Consider the following 16897-nt stretch of genomic DNA (forward strand, 5'->3'; position numbering starts at 1 on the left):
GCAGTCCTGTGGTACAAAAGTGAACAGGTGGTTATCGACATCTCCATGAAAGTTTTAACTTGTTCTTATGTTGGGACATTTTGAGGGGGCAACATAACAGAGAAAGCAGTTGAGAGCGATGGAGGGCAGGATATATGGAAAGAATTGGAGTTAGAAAGGGGCAGGAGAGAGGAAAGGCACTGTGTGAGGCTGGGTAGAGGAAGATGGAATGGAGGCAGAAAGGAATGGACTGGTGGCATTTTTAGACAGTGAGAAAAAAGCTGGCAGTGGTGGGCAAAATGTGCATGTGCCTGGATAGCACAGCCATGCAGGTTTTAGGTGGATGCAGAGTGGCTGCCTGTGTTTCCCTCCACTGGGGAGGGGCTATGCCAGGGCCCCAGGGCTGCTGCCACTTGTGGCACAGCTGTTTCTCCTCTCTTCTGCTCTTCTCTGAGGGCGTTGCTGTGGCCCCAGAACACATTTACGTGGGTTTTTTATTTATATTATAGCTGAGGAAGAGAAATAGTACCCAGCAGTGTTATGTGTAGTTCCTGCTGCAGTAAATGCAGCATTCTCATGACTGGCAACCCAGCACCTGGTTGTAAGAGGAATAAAAATGTGTCAAGCATTCTAAGTGCTAAATTCATACAAGATTTTTTACCATGGCTTGGATTATTTTGTGGAATTGTTATATGCAGCATAATTGACTTTAAAAATGTGTGAAGTCTGATACATGGAGGGGGGAGGGACAGATAGATCAAATAGAATCTGCATTGTGCTCTTCATGTGACAGGCAGCACCTACTGAGAGACAGGAGTCTGTTTCTTCCAGGTGCCAGCAGGCAAATTGCTCTCTGCTTTGATAACACACTCCCACAAAAGTTATGGGGCTTTTGGTTTTTGTCTTGTATTTTCATCTTCAGCTGGTGTTATGGGGAGCCGCTGGCAAGCTGTGGGAAGGGTGGTGGACTCTCCATTAGAGCCCTTCCTTGTCCTCTCCCACAGATAATGTGCAGCACTCTGATGTAAACCAGCCCCAATTTTGTCTCCTTCAGTCACAGAAACTGTTGTTTATAGGTGGAGGTTAATCCCATTTAAGAACTGGATTAGCAAAGACGTAGTCATTTAACCACAGATGCCTGAACTTGGCTTGCAGCTGATGCCTTACGTTTTAGCTTTCACATTTTTCAGATTCTGTACTGCCTTAGTGTGTGACTCTGAACTTCATATAAAGTGTTAGCAAGTTCTCTTCACAGATAAAACAATTGTTAGACAAAACAAACCTTTTCCAGTCTGAGAACCAAGGACACCATTGCAGCTTCAGGCCCAAAAAGTAAAACCAGCAGATTGAGGAGAGCAATCTGGGAGGATGGGACTTCATAACCTGAAGCTGTAATTGGACAATTAACTCCAATATGTAAATGCAGCAAAACTTATAAAAGTGTGAAAACTCGTGACTGGTTGACCATCTTGGGTAGAGCCACAGCTGGGCTCTTGGCCTGCGCAAGGTGTATCCTTTGAGGGCCTTTAAATAAATACCTGCTTAATTCCTTTAATTCTGTCCAGCCTCTGTTCCAGGTCGCCTCTCTAGGCATTACAGCAGTTCTCAGACAGTCCTGGCTGGGATTAATGCCCTGCAGACATTCTGCATCGAGACAGTTCCATGGCAGGCCGTGCCACCGCTGAGGTGTAAGTCTAAGAGAGCTCGCCATGGCAGTAGTTGTATGCTTGGCCTGCTAAATGATGATGGTGGGTTTTATAGAAAAAAAGGCAAGTAAAAGATCTGTGTACGCTGTGTGAACCTAACTTCCTCAGAAAAGTGAATTAGACACGATTAGACACTGATGCTTTGCTGTCTTGGGTGAGCTTCATACGGAGTGTGATGTGCTGGCAATTACTGTACAATTTCCCCAGGCACCAGCAAGACCTTTTCCTCTTAAGAACAGGCTTGGGGTTGCTGATTGGATTGGCACTTGTACTTTTATCCCTCTTCACTGAACTTTCATAGAGTTCTTTATATCTTCAGGGATATATTGATTAAGGCATGTTAGCAAATCCTGCAGCCTAAGCTGAGCAGGAGCAAGTGTAAGGAGAAGGATTAGGATCAATCTGAGCTTTGAGAGGCAGACAGGGGATTCCCTTCTCCTTGAATAAAGACATTATCTGCTTCAGCAGTGGTGTGGGTGTGACAAATGCACAAACCCTCAAGCACCGTCCCCATTCAGTTCAGTTAAAAATCTTCCTTAAGGCACAGCAGCAGATACAGATTTCAAAATAATTGTATCATGTTTTAAACCCCACAAAAAACACCAAAAGCGACTGAGCAAGTCAAACTAATGTGCTTATCAAGATAATGAGTTTTTAAACATTAACAATGCTTAAAAACTCTAGAAGGAAGCAAGAACAATCCAAAATATGGGATTTGTTTGGAGTGCCTCATGCCCTTCCCCCTCACCAAACACAAAGTAGATGGGTCTGAGAAATAAAAGATGGAGAGCAGCAGTGCTGTGGGGAGCCATTTGGTAAAGGCAGTTTTTATTCTTGATAGTTAAAACACACAAGTTACACACAGAATTGCTTTTCAAGTAATGCATAAAACATGTTGTTAATGACTACAGTAATCTGCACAGGCAGGATGCACTTTCCATTGGGAACTTTTGAAGACTGTTTATGCTCAGCTCCTAAAGGTGCCTAACTTTGCAGGGCAAAGTTGTATTTGAAACTTAAAGTTATATTGAAAATTCAATATAACCCTGGGTTTTGGGATAAGAATGCTGTCTAAACTATGAACATACTCCCTTGGCTTTGGTTTCAAAAATTCAAACCAAAAATCCTTTGTTAGATAAAAGCACAACTTAACTGCAAAGGACAATGGAAAGGGTGATTGAAAACATATTTTCTCGTTTGAGTGAGAAAGCACTTGAGGGAATTTGGATGTGTTTGCTTCGGGGCTTTTGGTGGGCAGTGGTCTGCTTGGCAAGAATTTTGCTTCAAGAGCATTTTTGTATGACTTTTCTGATTCAGAGCTTCAGAAAATAAGCTGTAGAGAAGGGAGAGAACAAAACTCAGAGATGCAGAAGACAAGTCTCAAGACCCAACAGAGAGATCTAATCACTCTTGGAACATCTTAAAATGTTAAAATAGCTACATTAAAAAAGAAGCAAGCTTGAGCCATTTAATGCTATAAATGCTATAAATCATGGAAAGCAGTGAAAACTAGTATTTATGAGGGGGATCGTGAAAGCTTGTGTGACAGTTGGAAATTACATCACTGTTGATGTTTCAAATTCTTGGGTAAAGTAATGCAATACTGTGTTTATGAATGAATGAGCGAGTGATGGAGCTGTGCTAAGTGTACTCTTTGGATAAACTGGGTTGAGCTATTTTGTACCTCTTGTGTCCACTTAGGTTACTTTGCACCATTCAGTCCCCTAATTTCAGTGTAAATGCACAAAGCTGAATTCTGTGTATGTATTTCTTTATTCTAGATACAGACCCACGTGTATTAGAAAAACAGGAACTTCAGCAGCCAACCTATGTTGCTCTAAGTTACATTAACAGGTAAGTGTGGTTATTTTTTAGGTATAACTGATCTTGGTTTGCATAATATATATTCAACCAAAATGGCTTGCTTATGGATGCACTCTTCTGCATCATGTCATATGACACTATCAAAACACCTGTTTTGGAAAAACAGTTGAATTAAAATTTAACTAAGTTTTTAATGACTTTTGCATAGGGCACATGCAGCCCTTCAGCTGTACTGCTCAAATACTTAGGAATGAGGTTTTAGCTTTTGATGTTTTAGCTAAATCTCATGCCAAACAAGATAATTTTTCTTGGCTTACTTTCCTATTTTTTTGTACTTCACACAAGTGAGTAGAGAAAGATTTCACTTGTGATTGAAAAAAGCTCTATCTGATAATAGTTCAGTATATAAATGGAATTTTTACAGAACTTCAGAAGTTTTTCAACTACAATAACTATCTTTAAAAGTCTTGCTTACCAGTCCTGTGTAATCTAAAACTTGAAAGCAATTAAGAAATTAAATCATTTTTAAAGTACTTTTCTAAGTAACAGAGCCCCAGCTTTTCAATTATTGACTGATGGTGGTACTGAAACCTCCAGGGTACTCCAGCATGGATTATTACTTTTTATGCATAGAAAACCAGTTTGCTTTTTTATTTTTGCTATCTGGAGGATGAGATACAAGCTTATAACCCTATAAGCTTGGAAGATTAACCCAAGATTCAGTTTGGCAGAGACTGAGTTGATTCAAACTCTCATGAGTCACACAAAAATTTTCTTTATAATTATGCTTCATTTTAAAAATGGGAAAAGTGAAACAAAAGCAAAAACCAACAAACTTTTTAAAACACAGAATCCACTTTCTATAATGTTTGCCGCAGCAAAAAAGTGTCAGTGGGTGTGTGGGGGAAGAATATTTTGAGGTATGGAAGTAAGGAGTGGTGTTCACTTGGTGAAATGACTACATTTTCTCCACCACATGAGACTGTGATTAAGAATAGCCAGTATTGACATGATTTCCTACTTGGCAAGTAACTCTTGTTCTTCCTGGAGACAGTCCGACTCCTAAAGCATATTTTGAAATTAGCCCTGACCCTTTTTAACACTTAGTTCTGCTGATCTCATTTAATGTATAAAACTTTTTTTTCCAATATGTAGGCTTGGTATGCTGTTGTGCATGTTGGTATGTTTCCCTCTTTCCATCATATACTTGGGTGTTTTCTCTTTTTGCTTCTGAGGTTATAGTACTTAATGTGAAAGAGGAGAAAGGTTTTGGGGGTTTTTTGGTTGTTTTTTTTTTTTTTTTAATTTAGGGAAAAGCTGTTTTTAAGAACACATACTTGACCATGGGACTTGTTTTAAGACAGTGGGACTTGATCATACAGTTTGGAATCAGACTAATTTTAAAGTAGTCTGAAAGTGTTAACTCATCTAGATTTCATTATTTTGGTACCCTTTAAACAGAGTTCTGTGTAACTGAGACAGTTTTAGTTGCCACATATTTTGTCCAAACTTTCTTACCCTGTCATTTCTGAAAAGTAATTCTGGAGAACTGAACTGTGTTGTTTGTATAGTAAAACTGAATCTGAATTGACTTGTGCTTGAACCAGCTGCTATTTAGTTGCTCTTTTAGTTGTATTTTAATTTTTCCAAAGTGCTAGTATCTTTCATTGAACCACCTGCTCTATGCAACTCAAGCTCTTGAGGGAGCAGCAATATCCATTACAGTACGAGACATGCCTTTCTATTTCCCACTACATATGCCAGAGCTGAGTTCTGCTTTGTTGTCCCAGGCTATGAACTCAGATTTTGTAGCCTAATACATGTCATAAACATGTTGCATACTGTTAGATATCAAACACCAGATACTGCTGCACTTTTTTTAAACCCATGCTTTTATGGCTTCCAAGTGGAACTGAACTTAGCTCCGTTCCTGCTGCGAGTTACAGACCTTAAAACAATCTTCCTCTGCAAGTTTGTATATTCAATATGTTCTGTGTGGGCCATACGGTCTCGTGGAGCCTGGGAAAATAGGGACAGCTGATTCTCAGGGACTGCCAAAATTGTATGATAAGATGTGCACTAAATGTGTGTTGTGGTAGAAAGATTAAATGGGTGTGCTTTATGCTCTGCCCATTGCCCTGTTGTATGGTGGCTATTATGAGCTAAAACAAAACATAAATCTGGGTTGTCTGGCTTGATAGCTGGGAGGATAAAGTAACAGTAAAACAGATAGTAGAGAGGGAAGGGTACTGGAGTCTCTGTTTACAACTTGAAACGTGCTCTTGTTTCCATTTCCCTTCTATCCCTGGTTATTTTCTCAGGCATATTATTTTGGCAATACTGTTTGAGCTCTGAAGTTCTGAAACAGCCCTCAGATTGTGGATGTCTAAATCTGTAAGGCTCCAACTCTTTCTCCACTGGAGATTTACTGCCATTACAGCTCTCAGTAACTGCACACAGATGCTGCTTCCATAGTGTGTGATCCTCATGTAGACAGATAACGTTCCTTTTAAAATGGGTGGACAAAATATAAATTATGGGTCATAATGGTTTGTTACCGCTACATCAAACACTTCCATCAGACACTGACTGAATTGCCACAAATCCCTTTCTCAGACAAAGTTTAGTGTAGCCTTAGTGCAGTCCCCAGTATTGATGGTTATTCCCTGCTTTCTTCTGCTTTGGTTTCTTAGAAGTCAGAATTGGAATCAATAAAAGACACACTACAGCCAAAGCAGATGCAGTTAATCTGTTTCCGTCCTATAAATACAGGAGAGGTTTGTCTGCAAGGAGTTCAGTGGTGCTGCTACAAGAATGGAGTACTGGCTGTGATCTGTCAGGAGTTGCAAATGAGCACTCGGGCCAACATCCTCCAGTACCTTCTGGAGGCATCTCCTTTGTGGATGGGTCAGGACACCTTTATATTTTGTATTGTACTGAAATGCAGTAGTTAGCCGCAGTGAATAATATTGCTTACACTGCTACTTAAAGGCAGGTTTTATAGCTTTCAGTTAATAAACATGACTATGAATTTTGCTTGGGGTTTATTGGAATCTGCATAGCATTCTTTGGGCCTCTGAGTGTGCTGGTCTGAGTCTTTAGAGGTGATTGCTCTCAAGGTTGCTCTGTTACCTGGCATTGCAGCATGCAGCTAAGGCTTTTAGCCTGGTGCATTCTCATGGAGAGAGACTTTTCAGTATTCTCATGTTTGAAAGTTTCTTTCATGTGGATACTGCTGGTTACCTGTTAATGAGGAAAGCAGCTGTTGTGGGAATGTTGGGGCTTTTTAGAAAACAGCAAAACAAGCATACCACTATTACTGGCACAAGTGAGAAGACAACAGAGGCATGCAAAGAATTCCTTTGTCTGACAAGGTAGTATTAAAAATGTTTATAATAAAAAAGGTCTTATTCCCAACCTGAGTGGATGAAAAATTCTTTACAATTAAATTTTAATGGAGGTATTTCAACTTTTAGATTGGAAGTATCAGAAATAGGAAGAAAGCATAAATTATTGGAGTAAATTCTTTTCACCTTGATTATGAAGGGTGGGAGGTGCCATAGTAACATATATTATTGGAAACATATACCATAAAAAGAACAATTAATTCTGTATTTATTACAATTTCCATGAAATACATTTTTCTTACAATTACTTTCTCAGTAATTGCTTTGTTTTAAAAAGTTTCATCCAGATGGGGAAAAAAGAAAACTAGTATGCACCTACAACTCAAACTAAGCAGTCATAATTATATACTGTTTCTACTTCAAATTGCATAATGGCTATATTAGGGAATTGTTGAAAATAAAGACTGTTGTAATCTTGAAGTCTTTTAAAATCTAGCAAAATGCTTTAATTATGTTAACCCCAGGTTCTTTTTAATAGTGTTTTTCTGTTCATAATTGAGGTCATAGAAGAAGGGTTATATAGTAAAATACGTTTAGGCATCAATCCTGCAAGCAGTTAGAGCACACTGGTGAGAACATTTTCAGTGTTGCCTCTGGGCAGTCTGTTGAATGAGACTGTTGAATGTCTATAAATTTCATTCTCATGCACAGCTGGTACCACAAATGGAACCTGTGATCAAAATTGGATGGCATTCTTAGATGAAGAACCTATGATTATCCTTGCACATCTCTGAACCAATCTAACATTTTCTCTCCTCCTTCCAGATTTTATTTTTAACTAGTAAGATTTTGCCTCACTGTTACCATTGTAAATTCCTATAGGCTCAGGCATCTCCCCCCACTTCCCTTTTATTTCACCTGTCGTTGACTTTTCAAGACAAAGCTTTCTTACTTTGCCTGCTTTTTTTAATACCATGAAAAGTAAAATCAATCATTTCTGTGAGCATATACGTTTGTGAAAGAAAATTGCATGTAAAGTTCTGGCCACTGCAAACTCTCCCTGTGTCTTGTGCAGCTTGCTATTACCTGCTTTTTCCAGGAGTAAAACAAACAGCAAAGTGGCAACTAAGTAACTAAGTTACTAATGCAGTAACAAGAAGGATGGTTTTGGATTTGAGGCAATGTACTTTGACTACATCTGTGGGGTTTTGTTGCCTGGAATCAGAAAAAAAAACTTTTGCAAATAATATTGAAGTGGTAATATAAATAGCTGTTCTTTAATGAAAGCTTTGAGGTGCATACATAGCAGAGGATTTCTGTGATTTTTATAAAGTTAATTGATTAGTATATCTAGCGGGTACAACCAATAAGGGACCATTTACCCCAGCAGCCCACCCTTGGGTCTGCCCCTTGGAGTTTCTCCAGGGGGTTCCTTGTCCTATATCTTGTTATGTCCCTCAGGTGCTGGTGTAAAACAAAGTTTCCATGTTAGAAATTCTCTTCTTGGGAATAAGACTAAACAGAATTTCAAGAATGTGTTATAAAGGGTTAGCTATTGTTCTAAAGTGTGAGAAAGGCTGAGAAAGTGTTAAAAACTATGCAACCATTTATTAAAAAACTATAAAGCTACAAATACATGAAAAAGCTAAAAATCTTTAGGCATCTGTTTCTTAGCAGAGCATCCAAACCGTGTGATACTGCAACACATTGCACTGTTCCTGTGGTTCAGCCCTGAGAGATTTTCCTGGGGTAAACTATGAGCAGTAGCTGCACAAGAAGCCCATGAAGGACTGTAGCCTCTTGAAGGTCATAGCCCATGGCTGGATGTGCCATCAAAGTGCTCTATCAAACTTTTTCTCAGCAGCAGGGAAAATCTTGTTGCTTCCTTTTTTTCTAAGAGCACAAGCATTATGTTCTTTGAGTAATTTGTGGGAGACAATTCAGTTTTCTCCCCTTTGATTCCCTAAGAGTGTTTTAATCTTGAGACTGTTGATTAGTTTGGGGTAGGATGTAGCTTCTCTTCCTGGCATTTCTCCTCCTTGCCTTCTGATGCCTGTGTACCATCACTGTAATTGCTGCTGGGGCACAGTTTGGAATGAAAGTCAAGAGCGTGGAGAGAAATATGTTTGTTTCTCCTGTCTTGCCATCGTAAAAAAATACTTTTGCAGAAGGCATATGGAAAGTGAAGCAATTCTGGAACGGTGAGCATCTTTCTTTAAAATAACTATTCCCTGCAATAGTTATTGCAATAAGCAATAGATCAAGCTTCGAGTCTTTCAATTAATTCAGGCACGATATTTCCACTTTGAAGTTGTATCATTGATGGTACATTACAGATTGAGACATGCTACCAACAAATATATAAAACCTCTTAAAATTGATATTTTGATCTCAAAATAGTTAATTTGATTTTTTTGAATGAGTAAAAAGCATTTTTTTTTTAAAAAGATTTATGACTAAGACCCTTCCTCGCCTTTTTTTTTTGTATAGCATACATTGTCTTAACTCTCATGCCATGATATAGAAACAGAAGGGTAGAGACAAGGGAGACTTTTCTATTTCAGGAATTCTATTGTAGATGAGTTTTTCTGAATGGGACCATATGAGCCTGTGAATCTGTTGAAGTATTGCTGTATCACCTGTTGAGACTTGCTGCATTTTATAGTGCCTAGTACCACAGTTCTTCTTCTTTGTCTTAAAATTTAACTTTTCCTTTCCGTAACATGATACTGTCTCATTTGAATTCAATATCCCAACTTTGTAAAAGTGCAGCGATTCCCTTGGATTGTTGCTTCTCATCACATTGAAGGTGCATGCCAGTGCTTCCAGTAGCTGCTGGATGGAATGCATGTGACAGGATACAGAAAGAAAAGGATCAAAGTAACATGTCAATTGCCAGATAATATTTTTCTGTGTAAGCCTATTTTTAAGTTAACAGTGACCAAGTAGATCATATGGTTTTATTCATGTAGCCATATCTTTATGCTCTGCTATTTGACTTGTTCTGGAGATGGAACAAGACAAACTTCGGATGATAATTCAAACAAGATGTGCAGAAATGAATGATAGTTAGGGTAAGGGGAATGCCTTTTGGTTTGGAAGGATTTATGCAGATGGCTTTGTTTTCTCTTTCTCTCTTTATGAATTTTAAGCTAAGCAAAGCTGAAGATTTATATGATGTACAGCTCTTCTATTTCATGTCAGCAGTAAAGATCAAAAAGCAGATTGGCACTTTGAGGAAAAGCTTTAATGCCATGCCTTGAAATAAGAATTACATGGTGAATTTAAACATAGGACACTGAAAGAATGTGTTTTAGTTGTGGGGTTGATTTTTTTTTAATTGATAGGGAATTAGCTTTCTTATGGTAATTTTTCTGTGCAAGACTCAGGATTCTTTCCTTTCCTTTTCTTTTCCACCCCATGAATCTCAAGTGAAAGAAGCACTGTCAAATCAGCATCATTGCTTGCAAGTGAATGTGTGCACACCTCTGTGTAATTCAGTTACCAAGCACTAGAGCTGTCAGTATTAAGTCCTCAAGATTTTCAGGATTCTTGTCTCTATTGGTATTTCTTCATCCTTTGTCAACGTGGCATGCCAAAATTGATGAAAAAAGCATCTTGTCTTCCTGGCACTGTTTTTTGTCTTGGCCAGTTTTGTTTCAACTCCCAGCTTTCTGCATAGGTCTCTTGCACAAGTCGCTGCATTTAGCGAAGGGGAAGGAGAAATACTTTACTGTCTCTTGCTTTAAAAAGGAAGGCATTTCATTTCTGGGATGTTTAAATTTGATCCTAAGCAGTAGTAATGTTCTCAGAATGACTGTGTTGGCTGCACAAAAAACCGTATTGAGATATTTTGCTGTCAGCTGTGTGGGCTAATAAGGCTCTCAGTGTCTATTTCTCTGTGTCATACCACAATACGGTCCTAATTCTTACTAGACTCTGGTAATAACATATGTTCATTCTTTATATTGCAGTTACCTAACATGCTTGCAGACCTATTTGGAAAACACATTGATGTGCCCAGTTTCAGATCCTCTGCAGAAATAAGAACTTGGAGAAACTATTATGCTTTGATTTATGAGTGAAGGATGAGCAAAAATTTTACAGTTGTGATTAGTTTTCTTTTCAAGTACAATCTGAGTTAAAACGGCTGAAAGGAGTGTCTGTTCTTCCTGTCTCTACCATTTAGAGAAATGGCGGACATATACAGCTAGTTACCTCCTATCCTGGTACATTTATTTTCTTTAAATTACCAGCAACAAAACATTACACGCACAGGAGAAAATTACAGAATTAATAGATGACTCTAGGAAAGGTTCATGCTGTCCCAGTGTTTTGCTAAAAGCTTGTCATGACAATCTTGGCTGCATGTGATGGCTTGCAGATTGGTAAACTTGGTGTCCCTGGAATCCCAAGGCAGCCCAGACCAGCTGCTGGTTATTTTCATTGACTGTGGCCTGATTTTTTATGAACCTAAAATTTACTTATCACTGGCCTTGTGTACAAAAGTAGTTGCACTTCTTTGTCTAATTTCACTGATTTTAAAAAATAACAATATTTCATCGCAAAACTGCCTACTTTGATTTGTTGCGAAAAAGCACGCACAGGATTAATCTACAAAAAGATTTAAAATTAGATTTTCAAATAAATTTGATAGTTCAAAATGCAAATTATTGAATTACTTTTTTTTCCTATGTTAGTTTTTAGTTATGTGAGCACATTGTGTATTCTTAGATTCATTCCAGTGGTGAATATCCCACTAATTTATTAAAATGCAACAAACCATATCCATAATTCCTAAGGTGTCTAAAGATGCTTGGTGTTTTCCTCTCTTCTCCTTCATTCTCATTTTTGCATGTAACATGTCCAGGTAAGGGCTCTTGCATGTCATTTGCAAAGTCTTGCTAGTGTTCAGTGAGGGATGGGGCCTAGAAACATGAAGGCCACATAGCAAACAGAGTTGCAGCACAAAGTTTATGTATTGTCACAGACAATAAAAGTAGGGCCACAGTTTGGAGATTGCATGCCAAGGCTGTCCAAGTCATGCTTTAGGACAGCCTATAGCCTAGACTAGAGATTAAGTGCAGATGAGAGAATATTCTTAGTGCTTAGAGAACTTGGCTCGTGAGGAAAGAGCATTGATGTCATCTTCTGCTACGTGAAACCTACTCCAAAGTGTTACTCTCAGCCTTAATTTTCATTAAATACGTTTGCGATTGGCTTGACCTCTCAATTTGATTCTGAGCCAGAGAGAAAATTTTATATCCTGCAAAGATACATTCCTTATCCCACCACTTCCTCTGCAATGCTCCAGTGCCCCGAGAAATGGAGACCAGGTGGAGAGCTTGACGGAGTTGGTTTCCTCTCTTATTGAGGCCAAGGGTTCATTTAGCAGGTCAGCAAAGGAATTTTGGAGTCCACCAGTAAAATGCTTTTGAAAGATGGTTCTCCTAGGTCTCTGACTGGAATAGCACCGGTTTTAGCAGTCTTTAAGCACAGTGTTCCATAGAGAGCTGAAAGGAACCTGTGTTGTGTGCTGGAATCCTGACTAGGCTTCGTGCTAGAACAAAATGAAGGTCAACACTGAAGCCATCTGAAAGCAACTGGTGGATACAAAACATACGCATGAAAGAGAGCAGTGAGGATATCTGTTGTGATAAGGAATTAGTGAAGTTGGACTGCCCTGATTGTGAGCAGGTATTATGTAGTAAAGGAACTTTTAATATGATGAAAACGGAGGAAAGAAGAAAAGGTTCCTTTGGCTTCTGGTTTTCCTTTGGGGCTGCTCTCCTAAACTTGTAAAGTGCTGAGAGGAAAGAGCCCTGGCATATCATCTGTGATTTTTGTTTAATCTACCTAATTTTGCCAACAAAGTATGGTATCATGTAATCAGAAAATAATTTTTAACAGTGTAGAGACAATAGGCGAAATCATAGGTTCATGAATTTTTGTTTTGAATGTAAAAACAGAGAAGGGATTGCTGTGATCTTTCCCTTGGATTTTTCTGAAACATATTGTCCAGAACTCAAACAGTGAACACAATTTACATGGCTGTAGAAGCGAGAACTTGCATGACGAAGTAGAAGTAAAACCCTGAAACTGGTGCAAATACATGGGTTTTTTTCTGATGTATATCTGTTGAATGTGTTTGTGAATAGAATTGCCTGTCTTTGACCTCTGAAAGTCTAATTCAATGCATTTAAACAATAGTTGTGTATGTTACATATTGCACATTGTTGAAGTAACCTACGTTGGATTATGGTGACCTGAAACACTCAAAAAGGCTTGCTTGGCTCAGCAAACAAATGCTATTAAAGGGAGGCTTTATTTAATTAATTTGGCTCAGTTATAGTACAATTAGTCAGGCTGATTTAGTACTTTCTGAGTCTTGGTTTCCCCGAAGCAGTGCAATTTTGCAGACTCTGGATTTCTTGTTCCAATTTTTCAGAGAACTGAGAAAGGTTTTCTTTCATTGTCAGTGTTGGGGGTTTGTTTGTGGTGTTTGGTTGGTTTTTTTTAAATCAGGCACAAGTATTTCCCCAAGTGGTACAGGAGGATACAGGCAGAGATGGAAATGATTACAGCAGTAATTCTGTCTACAGGTATAGATGGGCTGTACGGGTAGACACTGCTAATTTGTCCTTGATTTACTGAGGAATTGCTGTGGGTTGGCCTTGCATGAGTGTTTAATATCTAGTAATTTCTAATTAGAGTAGCTTTTGTAATGTATGAGCAAGACACCATAACAGAGAGGGATATAGTTGTGGGTTGTGGATTCTGGATGGAGGTGCAAAAGAGGTGACTTGTTCCAAAGTTGCAGATAAGTAATATTTCATATCTGCCGCCGTCAGTGCTGGGGATTGACCATGTGCCTTGAACAAACCTTTCCCAAGAACTTTTGAGCTGAGAATAGGCTGGATTTATTACTTGCTTTTATAGTGGGGATAGCAGGACCATTCCTCTTAACATCCAGTTCAGCTATAGCTTCTGCAGTGGTGGCAACCAATTCTGTGGTACTAAGTTCCACTGCTGCTACACACAATGTATAGTAAATTCAACAAAACTCGGGTATTTGTTGAAAGCAGTCTCCTTCCCTGCAGTAGCTTCCAATGTGAACTATGCTTAATAAAATGTTAAAAAACCTAGCACAAAACATCCCTGTTCAAGGGGGGGTCGAAGCATTTATGTGTGACTTCCATCTCTACTTTTTCTTATTTAATTTGCTCACCTGCCATTTCTAAAAGGTCAGTACTGAGGAAAAGTTGTGAAGCAATTTAAACCAGGTTAGTCAGGCAATGCTGTTTGCAAGAGGTAGCTGGACAGTTCGTGTCCTCCACATAGAGGATTACCAGGACTGATGCTGACTTTTTAACCACAGAGCATGGATATAAAAGCCTGGTTTGAATATTTTCAGCACAAAAAACTTTGAGCTTATGCTTTTAATGTGATCTTTGGGATCTGAACAACTACGGAAATACTATCTGTTACCAATGTTGACATTGTAGAAATGCCCTGAATTTGCACCCAGCACTATGCAGCAGCTCTTTAATAAAAAGAAAACCAAGTGTGTTACCATTTAAAATAATGAGGAAAATACCTCTTGCTAAATGTAATTCTCATAATCTGCTAAATATAGTGAAAAATGACATTTTGCGGGGGCTTTCAAGAACGTGCATGGGGAGTACTTAGATTTCCTGTTCCCAATAATTTTCCTATGTAAAGTATATTGCCTTATTTTTTTATAATTCTTTCTACTGATTTCTCTTGCACAGTACTTAATCATAATGATCTTAGAGATTGTCCTTTGTTGTTGCTGTCGGTTTTTGCCATTTCATGCAGAAAGATGAAAAAAGGTTTGTAGAAACCTGTAGTGCAGTTATATAAAATGAATGTACTCTTCTTCATGCTAGTAAAAGAAACATACAATCAATAGGTAAAGAGCTTCTAATATTTCTTTCATGCTTCATGAAATGCAATCTCATTTGTTCTTATTGGCACCAAAGGTCCTGTGCACATAATTGTTCATTTGCATCATATGTTTTAATGCTGCTGGTAGTTTTGATTTCACCCATCTGGCTCAGTTAGAAGAGTGTAACTCAGCCCAGCTAGGCTGGGGATTGTAGACAGCACCACTGCTCTGCTGGAAATCAACCTGCATCCCTTTCAGTTAGCAGGGATTTTACTTTAGACTTAGGTGCAGTCCAGTAAGAGCCCTTAACTGCTACATTGACTTGAAATCTGTTATAGGAAACTACCTGTCACAGTTTCTAATTGAATATTTCTACAAATCCCATGTGTATAAATGAAGAGTGACTCAGTTGCTTGTGACAAATCGGAGTTGACTATCTTCCTACCTGATTTAAAATTATGAATATTTTTTTCTTTAACAGTATTTTTTATTTTTATGCAGGAATTAAATAATTCCCAAAATTTAATGTAACATGGATTTTGCTTTAATTTCAGACTAAGAAACTTTAAAAATTCTGCTTATATGAAATGCAGCATAAAATTACAATCTACATGCCCTCCTAAAGGTATTGTAAGTCTAGGCTTTTTTTCTTTTTTTTTTCATTTTAATTATTGGTTTAATATGATTGAGAAGTGAGGAAGCATTGCCAGTAGTATAAGGTTTATAGGAAAATATGTGGTATGTTCAATGAGCTAGGCAATTACATGTATTTTGGCTTTGTATTCATGTGATCCATAAAAGATGTTCAGTTTCCTCATTATTATTTCTTCTTTCCCATTGCTGCCTCAGTGATGGTAAATGCAGACAGAAAATACTGCTTCAGTAAAGTTTGGACTTCATTATTTCACATCCTGAATGTCTAAAAAGCTTGCTGGAGGTTTTCTGCACAGGTTGTGATGAAAAGGCTTCGTTTCTTGGTATATTATTGTGATGGGGAAAGAGAACAGCTATGGCACAGAGGTATTCCATCCACATTTCTTGAAAATAGTTTCTTGGCAGAAATTGTACTCAAGTAGAAGTCCATTACCATGAACAATGTTTGATTTGCAAGAGCAGTAATTGTATACATACTGCTTGTCAATGCATGTTCTTACATATGGTATAAAGCTAAAACATTGCTATCTGATGAGTTCTTCATTTTTGCTGATGTCCTTATTTCATTTGAGGCATGGTTTATTGGGGCAGCATGTAGGGCCGACTAAAACTTTCACGATGAAACCTGAAACTGGATGAAACAAACCTGAAGGCTGGATCAAGTTCACAGGAACATTTGCTGAGGTTTCTAAGTCTGGGTTGAATTTGCAGCCAATCTGTGCTCACTTACTGTGCATTGAAAGAACCACAAGAAATGTATTGGTTTCATATGGTTTCAGCCTTCAGTAACTGCACACTACTGGTGACTTCAGTAAAAGTTGGTTGTTGCTTGCTCTAACTTCAGTGAAGGGAACTAAGACCCATGTCAAGTGATGTAAAAAGTCAAGTGTAGTAAGTGGTTGGACAGTGCCATCAAGGAGGAATGAGACAGAAAGCAAGAGACTTTGTGCTGCAAAAAGCACAAAGGAGAAAGGCAGATGTAGGTAGGATCTCCCATCACACTTGAGAAACTTGGTCATTACTGAGCTGCAGTACAAGTGACAAGGACCAGACTGTGCATGCAGGGTGGGTCTTTTGTTGGCAGGAAAGAGAGGACAAGGAAGGGCCAATTAGCAAAAGTGATGATGCTTCACCTTGTGGTACAAACATGGGAGTTTTGTAGAGGATGTCTTTCAGTCAGGGAAACACAAGGGAAAAAGTTTAATTGTGGGATAGAAGTATCTGAGGGGAGTAAAAACCTGGGTCAGCTTATGGGATGACTGAAACATATCAAGAAAGGAGAATTCAAAGGACACAATACACAAACTGAGTCCAGGACAGGTTCTTCGGTGTGATGGGTGGGAGCCAGTATCTCATTTTAACAGTTAGAGAAGGGTTATTGCAGGGTTATTTCTGCATCCTGATGAGTAGATGTAAAAGGAAAGCTTTCATTGTCTCTGGTAAATAAAGTCATCTGGGGGGTTGCTTAAAAGCTTTGT

At 38.5% G+C, this 16897-nt stretch overlaps 1 protein-coding gene across 1 annotated transcript in view; it reads left to right on the forward strand.

Moving 5' to 3' along the window:
- Positions 1–3468: 3468 nt before the first annotated feature.
- Positions 3469–16897, forward strand: part of JAZF1 (JAZF zinc finger 1) — an 84840-nt gene continuing 71411 nt past the window's right edge. Inside the window, exon 1 of the mRNA XM_031057670.1 lies at positions 3469–3539. The gene's annotated coding sequence lies outside the window, so the exon portion shown is untranslated. The remainder of the gene's footprint in view (positions 3540–16897) is intronic.

The sequence above is a fragment of the Geospiza fortis genome, unplaced genomic scaffold (assembly GCF_000277835.1).
Source record: "Geospiza fortis unplaced genomic scaffold, GeoFor_1.0 scaffold95, whole genome shotgun sequence".
In the NCBI taxonomy this organism is placed as follows: Eukaryota; Metazoa; Chordata; class Aves; order Passeriformes; family Thraupidae; genus Geospiza; species Geospiza fortis.